Genomic DNA, 11,351 nt, shown 5'->3' with positions numbered 1-11,351 from the left:
TATATTTCATTTGTTTCTGTAATCATTATGACCCTGTATTACTATCTGTGAATCATTTATATGATTCTAGCTAATTAACCATTGGAAGTGGTCAGTTTGACGACATGATGATCGTGCACCATCAGCATGCTGTTCAATGTACACTCCTGGAAATTGAAATAAGAACACCGTGAATTCATTGTCCCAGGAAGGGGAAACTTTATTGACACATTCCTGGGGTCAGATACATCACATGATCACACTGACAGAACCACAGGCACATAGACACAGGCAACAGAGCATGCACAATGTCGGCACTAGTACAGTGTATATCCACCTTTCGCAGCAATGCAGGCTGCTATTCTCCCATGGAGACGATCGTAGAGATGCTGGATGTAGTCCTGTGGAACGGCTTGCCATGCCATTTCCACCTGGCGCCTCAGTTGGACCAGCGTTCGTGCTGGACGTGCAGACCGCGTGAGACGACGCTTCATCCAGTCCCAAACATGCTCAATGGGGGACAGATCCGGAGATCTTGCTGGCCAGGGTAGTTGACTTACACCTTCTAGAGCACGTTGGGTGGCACGGGATACATGCGGACGTGCATTGTCCTGTTGGAACAGCAAGTTCCCTTGCCAGTCTAGGAATGGTAGAACGATGGGTTCAATGACGGTTTGGATGTACCGTGCACTATTCAGTGTCCCCTCGACGATCACCAGTGGTGTACGGCCAGTGTAGGAGATCGCTCCCCACACCATGATGCCGGGTGTTGGCCCTGTGTGCCTCGGTCGTATGCAGTTCTGATTGTGGCGCTCACCTGCACGGCGCCAAACACGCATACGACCATCATTGGCACCAAGGCAGAAGCGACTCTCATCGCTGAAGACGACACGTCTCCATTCGTCCCTCCATTCACGCCTGTCGCGACACCACTGGAGGCGGGCTGCACGATGTTGGGGCGTGGGCGGAAGATGGCCTAACGGTGTGTGGGACCGTAGCCCAGCTTCATGGAGACGGATGCGAATGGTCCTCGCCGATACCCCAGGAGCAACAGTGTCCCTAATTTGCTGGGAAGTGGCGGTGCGGTCCCCTACGGCACTGCGTAGGATCCTACGGTCTTGGCGTGCATCCGTGCGTCGCTGACGTCCGGTCCCAGGTCGACGGGCACGTGCACCTCCCGCCGACCACTGGCGACAACATCGATGTACTGTGGAGACCTCACGCCCCACGTGTTGAGCAATTCGGCGGTACGTCCACCCGGCCTCCCGCATGCCCACTATACGCCCTCGCTCAAAAGTCCGTCAACTGCACATACGGTTCACGTCCACGCTGTCGCGGCATGCTACCAGTGTTAAAGACTGCGATGGAGCTCCGTATGCCACGGCAAACTGGCCGACACTGACGGCGGCGGTGCACAAATGCTGCGCAGCTAGCACCATTCGACGGCCAACACCGCGGTTCCTGGTGTGTCCGCTGTGCCGTGCGTGTGATCATTGCTTGTACAGCCCTCTCGCAGTGTCCGGAGCAAGTATGGTGGGTCTGACACACCGGTGCCAATGTGTTCTTTTTTCCATTTCCAGGAGTGTATATTCATATTTTCACCAGTCAAGTCTGTAGTCTAATGTTCTTTTTACAAAGGTTGATTACTATTGCTATTAATATGCAAATTATTTGTTACATTAAAGTTTCTATTGTCACAGTCCTGATTCACCAAATGATTCCACTTTCTGACAGTAACGTTTGTGCCTGACTTTTACAAGTATTTTAAAATCTTACGTAACTTGATTTTATTGAACACAGAAGGAGCTGCAATTTTATCATTAACATAAAATGCTGTGTGTCCAGGTCATTATTATTATACTGCTGGTGTCATCAATGTGATGTGTCCCACCTCTCAAACAATTAACATTTAAAAAAATCCCTTCATTATTTAATTTTTGAGGGATACATTACGCAATGTATCCTCAACTAACACTGTTTTGTGTTTTACCTTCTTGTAGTATTCAGAAATTCTTATAAAAGTACCAGCACAAAGCTGCTGTACTGTCTAGTTCAAAGAACACCACATTCAATAAAAAACTGAACATTTAGTCTCTGTGAAACAAATCCACACACAGTGCAACATGTAAATTGTATGGAAGGGCTCTGTTTTATAATTAGCTGAAGAATTTTAAATGAGGAACAGCTTCCTTATTTTGTATTGTTTATCTGGATATGATATGATAAAACAATTGGCCCAAGTACAGCAACTCTGCATGTTCCCTCTGAACAACATGCCACAGTGCTGCACATGGTAACACGATGCCTCAGTATGCAGGAAATTCCATACAGAAATGATATGAGAAGCATCTGAGTGGAGCAAACATTAAGCACGGGGTGCACACATCACAATAGTTGCGCATGCACAGTAATGCCTGTGTCCTGATGCTTGAAAGTAGCTCTCTGGCAGATGCTTAAACGAACATATGTGAAATGGCTGCAGCATACCTGTACTGATAAGCACTTTTGTTTCCAGCTCGGTGCAATAGGCCAGCATTATGCAGTTTGTGACTAGTCATTTTTGTTCCCATTGTTATATGTGCAGGGAACTTTTTCTATGCCTTTCTTACAAGGAAAGCATTTTACTCAGCAACACTAAGATCCTCTTAGATGGACTGTATGCTCAAAGCTAAATGACACTGGGATAACAGCTGTATAAAATTTGCCTTCCTGGATTTTCATCACCACTCAAAGCCAAACACATGGGTTGACACTGGTAAATCTTCTCACAGGCCAGAGTTTCTGACAAAGTTACAACATTGTTCTGTACTTAGATTTCAAGCTTGGGAAGACTTCCCCGTAGTTGAAACAATTGCAGGTGGAACAGTATGATCTCAAAAGCTACCATGCCCTATTTCAGTAATTAAGGTGACTACATATTGTTTGCAAATGGAATCACAACAAACACGCCAGCAGTAAAGACGCTGTGTCACACAACTCCAAATTGATTGTTGAGATACACACGGTAGGGTGTCCAGGGAGATACGTGCCCATTGTCGGTGCCCAGACATAACCTATAACACCAAAAGACACACTTGGTGCTGTTTGCCGCAGTCCCATGTTCAAGGGAAGTTACAGAGTGGGAATTAACAATAGGGTTATTGAGACAATTATCAAACACACACGCACACACACACACACCAGAGAGAGAGAGAGAGAGAGAGAGAGAGAGAGAGAGAGAGAGAGAGAGAGAGGTATTTTCATGTTATTAACAATTAATGAAAAATGTAGATTGATTCTGGTATAGAATTTTTATTATGCATAAATAAGATTTAGTCAACTGTTGCAAGCTAGGCCATTTATTCATTCAGCAGTCCATACAAATCTCTTCCACTGTAAGTTACACATACAGTTATGTATTAAAAGAATCTTAACCAAAATCCAAAGAAAGAATGTTTAATACCAGCAACAAATGAAAACTGCTGTGATGCACTCTTGAGATTCCCTATTGCTCTACTACTTAAGCTGACAAATAATACAAGTTTCGTCTATAAGTGCCGATGGTGAAGTATAAAACTAGATGAGTACGCAAAGCAGCAAACGAACTGCAAATATATGTATTGGGAAACAGGCCCAAAGGAAAACATAACAAATGTGAGTAGGTACGATTGATTTACTTTCTTTCTGCTCCAGCCTCAGGTGACGTCGCTCTGCATATGGTGAAGTTGATGCGAAAAATAAAAAATTACCTCCGAAGTGAAGTTGCAAACGAGAAACTAATTTACGAACATGTTGGAGACACTCTCACGCTGCTATTTACAAGAGAGGAGGCAGGTGGTGGGGCGCGGCGCAACGCCGCGGCCCGGCCTGGCAGCAGGTCACCGGCCCTCCTCGGGGCCGCGGGGCTGCCGGTGCCTGTCGCTGCGCTCGTGCCGCCTCGCGGGCCTGCCGTCGTAGTCGCTCCTGCGCCTGTCCCTGTCTCGGTCCCTGTCCCTTTTCTGGTCCCTATCCCGGTCCCGGTCCCGACCCCGGAGCCTCTCCCAGTCCTGGTCCCGCCCCCTCTCCCTGTCCTCGCGTTCGACTCTGGGCCGCTTCTCGTCCCTCACGTAGTCGCCCCTCGGTTGCCAGGCGCCGCCGACGCCGTAGGAGGAGTTCCAGCGGCCGCCGTAACCGCGCCCCGCGCAAGCCGGCTCCTCTCCGTACAGGTCGCCCAGTGGCGACTGCTGGTAGCTGCTGGGCCTCCTGCCGAATGGCGCGCCGTACGATGAATCCTGTAACGTAAGCACCGAAGATCTCTCGTTAGCCGAGGAGCAATCCCTGTTTGTCGTCGTCAGTGCACACAAACAAAGGATAGTTTGGGGAAAATATCGATAACAGTTTATTAAAATCGGAAAGACAACTTATTTTGTTTCGTAGGAGCGGTGGCAGTTTCATTCTTTCTACTACCCTGCACGACGTGCCACAGTTCACAAGAGCTATGATGCACTATACTTGAAAAATATCCACACTCACTTGTCATCATACGGCACTGAAGTCATACACTATAAACAGTAACATACATTATAAACAATAACAAAGAAACTTAAACGGTACATCCTGTCAGATTAAAACTGTGTGCACGACCGAGACTCAGAGGCTCAAACTCGGGACCTTTGATTTCGCGGCCGCGTGCTCTATCCACTGAGCTACCCAAACACAAATCACGCCGGTCCTCACAGCTTTACATGCGCCAGTAGCTCATCTCCTGCCTTCCAAACTTCACAATAGCTCTCCTCCGACACTTACAAGGTCTGGAAGAAATGGTACTGCCGAGACGTGGCTTAGCTACAGCCTGGGGGACGTTTCCAGAATGAAATCTTCACTCTGCAGCGGAGTGTGCACTGATATGAAACTTCCAGGCAGATTAAAACTGGAGAGGTAGTGGCGGAAGTAAAGCTGTCAGGACGCACCGACATTCGTGCTTGGGACAGTCTGCCTGGAATTTTCGTATCAGTGCACACTCTGCTGCAGAGTGAAAATTTGATTCTGCTTCAACGGTGCTCCAGCAAAAAGCACGCTGAGGGTCAATATAATGATTTGTATCACCGTATAGCACACAAATACGAAACAAAAATAAAAATAATATATGTCTCGTGTTTGTCTCTATTCAGTGACACAAATTTATATCGACCCAGTTTCTTTTTGCTGGAACACATTATATTAAACTCTGCTTTTGTTTATAAAGTACGAGTTCAGCGCTTCATTAAGACAATAAGTGACACACAATAACTTTTTTGCACTGAAATGAAGGTTAAGGCAGAAAGCTGGCTATGTCCAGTAAAAGAAATTCTAATGTCAGAATCACTCGCTGATTCGTTGACCGGGACAATAAAGGCACCTGACATAGACAAATGTTTTAGTTTAGCTGTTACATGGAAAGTAACTTCAGTATTACACCTCACACGCCGAGACCGAGCGTCAATCAATGGAATGAAGACGCAGATCCGCGTCATTATTACTATTCATACCGAATAGTCACGGCAAATACTTTAGCAAACAGTGAAATCCACACCTCATCGACGTTTTCCCGTTAAGGATACACTAACAATTCTGACATTATCCCTCTAAGAACACCCACTGAAACCAAACGGCGACAAAGACTATTCTGGATATATATTTACTGCATAATAACGCCGGACAACAAACTCCATGTACGACACAGTGCCTGTCGCGGATTGGTAGGAAATTCAACATATTTGTCGAAAAGTTGAGGTCAACAACCAAATGTCCTCACAATAACGCAAGGGGATCAGAATGGTAGTGATCAAGTGGTCGAGAAAAAGTAGTATAACACTTACAAAGCAACTGCACTGTTCGCCATACGACGCTCAGTGGATTCTGTTCGTCTTCCAACCGCAGAAACATTCTTGGCATTATTTGGAATCGAAACTACACCGTCTGCGTAGCACTCAGAGAGACTGACCCCGCAGTTACGAAGGCGAATCTGTCAAGGTTATATGCATCTTTTTTCCTCCCAGCTTTATCCCGTCTCTTCACGGGGTTGGCATGTTAATCAGGATTTGGCAAAGTTACTGGCAGAGGGTGGCGGGATGTCCGAACTATGTGAAAGTGTGAGATCGTTTTCGAAACGTCTGAGAATCGTGTATCTGAGACGTGGGTACCAACCCATATCCCATTCGGATGTCCGCGCGACTGCTACGGTCGCAGGTTCGAATCCTGCCTCGGGCATGGATGTGTGTGTTGTCCTTAGGTTAGTTAGGTTTAAGTAACTAAGTTCTAGGGGACTGATGACCACAGATGTTAAGTCCCATAGTGCTCAGAGCCATTTGAACCATTCGGATTTGGACACCGCCTAAACGCCACATCCAGGCTGGCCGGCACACTTACGCTCGTTGTTAATGCGCCAGGTGGATTCCATCCGGGGCCGGCGCGGCTCTCCGAATCACAGGAGTGGCGGGCTATCTGGTCGTGTTTAATATAGCAGCTACCTACGGAACCATGATTGCACCCAAGTGTGTACCTCTTCACACGAAGCAAATTGACAACCATGAATGTCTTTCTTCAGGGCTCTAGAAATAATGGCAATCGTACGGGGAGAGATCTGGACTGTACAGAGGATATTTAAGGTCCTCTCCATTGAAATTTCTGCAACGTACTCAAAACAACATTGGTAACATGTGGGCCCCTACTGTCCTTCGTCATCACGTGCTGTCAAGGTTGTTTCGAGTCACTGCAGAAGTTTCGCTGGACCGCCCTTACACACCCTTTATACAGTCCTGATCTCTCCCAATATGATTCCCAAGTCTTTGGAGTTTGTGGCCCGTAAACATATATCCAGAATAGTTTGTGTCGCCGTTTGGTTTGAATAGGTGTTTTTAGCGTTTGATGGTTAACGTCAAAACTGACAGTGTATCCTTGAGAGGTGTGGCCGTCTATTTGCTTCGGGCGAAAGGTGCACGCCTGGACCGCAAGCAATTTTTCTACGAAGGCATTGCCCATCTTGTATCACAGTGGGGCAAATGTACTAACAGTTATGGGGATTACTTCTGAACTAATAAGTAATGTACTCCATTTTTCCCATCTGTCTCGTTTTTATCTAATTGCCTATTATACTGTGCTTCAACAATACCGCCCGCACTTCGTATCTGAATTTTCTAGATAATTTTCGATTACGGCGTCAACAGTGTATCAGCAATGACAAATGTCCTAAAACTATAGTAATTCGGAATTCGGTGTTACTTCCGTATCATGGAACATATGCTCCAACACGTCTTTGCAGTGGACAATTCTATTATACAGGGTATTTCACACTTCCTGTTACAGAGTTCAAAGGGTCCCAGAAGAGGCCTAGGAGATAAAGTTTTGATAAGGAATTCATATCCGGAAATGTACCGTTTGGATGTAAAATAAGTTTCAAGATCAGATCCCGCTTCACAGTACGGACACAGTAGAGAGAACGAGTGTCGACTTGTATGCTCTACAGGAGCCGCTCCACTTGGCGATCCTGGTGTTCGTTGCACAAGGTCTGTCTTTGACACATGCATTTATACACATGGTCCACAAACCATGATACGAGTATGTGCCCTTCTGCCGCCAGAACTCGCATGAGGAGATCATCGTCCGACTATAAGGAGTCTCACTTACAAGACTCGTCATGTAGGCCCACAATAAAAAGAAGAGTTAAATCTGGCGACTGTGGTGCCGATAGGGTTGCACAGCTTAGATCTATCCACCTCTCACGGTATTTTTGGTTGATATGTGCGCAGCTGCCAGGTGCAAAATGCACGGGTGGCACATCATGCTCGAACCACATTTGCTGACAGTTAAAAATCTTCCAATAGTTCCACCTCCTCCAATAGTTCCTCCTCCTGTAGGGATGTCATGTGTCTGGGACATGCTACGCGGTCGGGAAGAAAGTTGCCGAAAAGTTGCTCAAATCCACTTGGATGTGTGGTAGGAAGACGATTTTCGTTATCCCAAATGCGACTGTTTCGAAAGGTGAAAACAGCCTCAATAGTGAAGTCAGCTTCATCTGTAATAAGAACGAGGCGTGGAAATTTGGGCATGTTGACATAGTGATATAGAAGTCACGTACAGAAACTGAAATGTAGCGGAAAATCTGCCGGAATCAATGCACGCACGTTCTGTCAGTGGTAAGGGTGATATTGCTGGTCATGACGCACCTGTGGGGCACGCCCATGGCATGAGCAATGTTTCGAGTACTCCTCGTCGGGTTTACTTCTACGAGAAGAAGGACCTTCTCTTCGGAGTCGAGAGCGCGGCGCGTCTTTGAAGTACCACAGTCAACCCTCCTAGTTCCGAACTTAACAGGTTCTCGCATCCTTTGTTGCAGTCGGACGAAAATGGTGTGTGATGGATTCGCGGGTTCCAGGAAACGTTCTCGATACTTGCGTTGCAGCTCGACCATTATGACCAGTTTCGCCGTGAAACGTTAAAGTCTTTGTGTAAAATATCAACGTCTTTGTGTTCCCTTCAAACGCGTATTCCGTCGTCGTGCACCGTCTTGATCGTCCTTACTGCTTAGTGACGGTCTGACAAGTGTGCAGAACGTTCTACCGGTCAGAGGGCAGCGCTCACCTCTCAGAGCATGCCGTAGAGCTGGACATTTGAAAGAGATCCGATCTTGAAACTTACTTTATTGAGTTGGTCCATAAGTTCGTAAAGTTTTTGTTTTACATGTTGGTATTCCCGTTGCTATGGGCTTAGTTATCGATTGTGATTCTTTATTTGTAGCTAACTGTTGCTATGTGAGTTTACACATTGTCATCTTGTCATTTGGAAATCGTGAGCGGCGCTGATGACGCTAGAAAATGTAGTGCCAAAGGTACATATTCTTCCTTTCGAGTTCAATAGAGAGGTGACAGCAGAGGAGACAGCCAGAAACATTTGAGCCATGTAAGGATGTAATGTCACTGCACAGAGCACGGCAACAAAATAGTTTTCTCCTTTTAAGGAGGTTCGTTTGGTGACTCTCCGCATTAAGGAGGACCTTCGGGATTTGATGAAGATCGTTTAACGTTAGTATACTCTAGGACAAGCAAATCTGAAGGCCTTACATTCCACATGGTGCGATATTTGCACGCAATGAGGAAGGTTCAAAAATTGGACTGTGGGTACCGCATGCTCTAAGCCAAAATCACAAAAATGTGTGGGTGGCCACATGTGCATTCTGCTTGCCCGTCATCACTTGGCTCGTGAACAACACCGATCATTCCTGTCCTACATCGTTAATGCTACCAAAAAGGAATGGTTGAATCCAAACATAGTAGCAAATCCTCGTGCAAATACCTGCGCGCATCCATAAAAGATAAGGTCATGCATCTGATGAACACCAAAGGTGTGGTGTACCACGAATTACTTTCCCAAGGTGTAACCGTCATTGCCGACATTTATTTTCGACAAATGAGATGCCTTGCAGCTGCAATCCAAGAGCAGCGACCAGGAAGACTGTGGAAGTGATGCTGCTCTGCGACAACGCCCGCCCGCGTTCTGCTGTAGCGACAAAAGACACGATACAAGAGTTGGTTGGGAACTCATTCCACACCCACCTTATTCACCTGATCTTGCGTCTTCACAGTTTCACCTTTTCCGTTCTCTATCGAACAGCCTTCAAGGAGCATGTATTCCGGACGAAAATGCGCTCCCAACATGGTTCGCCTCAAAATCACGTGATTTCTACAGTCGCAGAATCGTAAAGCTACGCCAGCACTGGCAGACTGTTGTAAACAGTGGGTGTATCTTACGCAGAAACGCAACGAATTTACACACTAGCCCAATATATTCAAACGGTACATTTTCGAACATAGGTCCCTCAACATCAAAACTTTAGTTAAGAAGTCCCATCTATACCTCAAAGAACTCTGAAATATGAGTTGTAAAATATCTTGTATAGATCCACGTTCATATTTACTAATATGACTTTTTCATATTTAAAGACACATTATGGAAAGGATAGATTGTAACTCACCATACAGCGGAGATGCAGAGTCGCAGACAGGCACAACAAAAAGACTGTCCAACAAGTAAGCTTTCAGCATCCTAATTAGACAAAACACACACACACACACACACACACACACACACACACACACACGCGCGCGCAAACAAAACTAGCACAAACACACACACACACACACACACACACACACACACACACACACGAGACTCTCTCTGGCTGCCAGAGACTGTGTTCGCTCGCGTGCTAGTGTGTGTGTTTTGTCTAATTAGGATGAAGGCCTTTCTGGCTGAAAGCTTACTTGTTGGACCGTCTTTTTGTTGTGCCTGTCTGCGACTCTGCATCTCCGCTATATAGTGAGTTACAATCTGTACTTTTCATAATGTTGTCATTATTCCATCCTGGATTAACCTTTTTATATCTGATGCAGAAACAATAAGGCCGCTAGAACTTATCAAAATTAAACTGGTAGCAGGTTCGCTTCACTCAGTACTTGTATCAACTTACCCTCCCCCTTCCAAACGACGGGCGGGCGGGTCGGGCGCCGTTGAATCGGGGAGCGTAGCCGTTGCAGGCGGCGGCGTGCGGCGGCAGCACCGTCGGCGGCGGGGCTGCGAAGACGAGGGGCGGCGCCGCCGAGGCGGGCTGCGGGGGCGGCAGCAGCAGCGCAGACCTGGCCGCGGCGGGCGGCAGCCCGGCGCCCACAGACAGCGCCTCCAGGTACTCCAGCCGCTCGATGGCGTGGCCGCGTGCGTCCTCGAACGCTGACACATAAACAAGCGCTGCCCTCAGTCCCAGGAAATGCCTGCGTCGGCGCGGAAACTAGTCGCATTAGACGCGTCTCGCCCAGTCTTTATTTTGACCCATACCAAGTGCAAAACGAAAGTCATACTACTACACTGCATTACATAGACCAATGATTTACAGAATTCCTTTGTTTATAGAGTGTCTGTATATTAGGCTACATTAAAGTATCCTTCAGATATGTACGTATGTCTGAAGGAACAGACTATTTTTGTCGATAACAGCTGTTGTGTATATATTAAGAAATGGATTCGCATGTTGCTTATATGTATAGACGTCAGCTGTGGATTTTACTAATGATGCATGGAATTTTGTGCCGGAATGGAAGTCGAACGCGGATTTTCCGTTTATCACGAGCGGCCGCCATAATCTCGTCGGCTAATCCTGCAGCACACCTCCCCGACCAGTCCAAAGATCTATGTCGTGTTGTCCGTATTCCCTATTCTCGCAATTTGTTATTCCCACTCAGGGAGAGACAAACTTTTACTATCATCATTTTAGCCGTCGAGGCTGCTTCTACCGCCAGGTTTTATGCAGCCCGTGACTCCAGCAAATACCATTAGTATAATTTTCGTATTCTGTCGCTCGCTACGCGCGAACTTTTAGTCCTATA

At 46.6% G+C, this 11,351-nt stretch overlaps 1 long non-coding RNA gene across 1 annotated transcript; it reads right to left on the bottom strand.

Moving 5' to 3' along the window:
- Positions 1-3,250: 3,250 nt before the first annotated feature.
- Positions 3,251-10,519, bottom strand: LOC124794813. Its single transcript, XR_007016613.1, has 2 exons — positions 10,442-10,519; positions 3,251-4,229 (listed from the first exon to the last, which is right to left on the bottom strand). It is a non-coding gene; the product is annotated as an uncharacterized LOC124794813 (long non-coding RNA).
- Positions 10,520-11,351: the final 832 nt, after the last annotated feature.

This window comes from Schistocerca piceifrons, chromosome 1, assembly GCF_021461385.2.
Source record: "Schistocerca piceifrons isolate TAMUIC-IGC-003096 chromosome 1, iqSchPice1.1, whole genome shotgun sequence".
NCBI classification, from domain to species: Eukaryota; Metazoa; Arthropoda; class Insecta; order Orthoptera; family Acrididae; genus Schistocerca; species Schistocerca piceifrons.
Note: the sequence above shows the minus strand (reverse complement) of the source record. Positions and strands in the feature narration are given on the sequence as shown.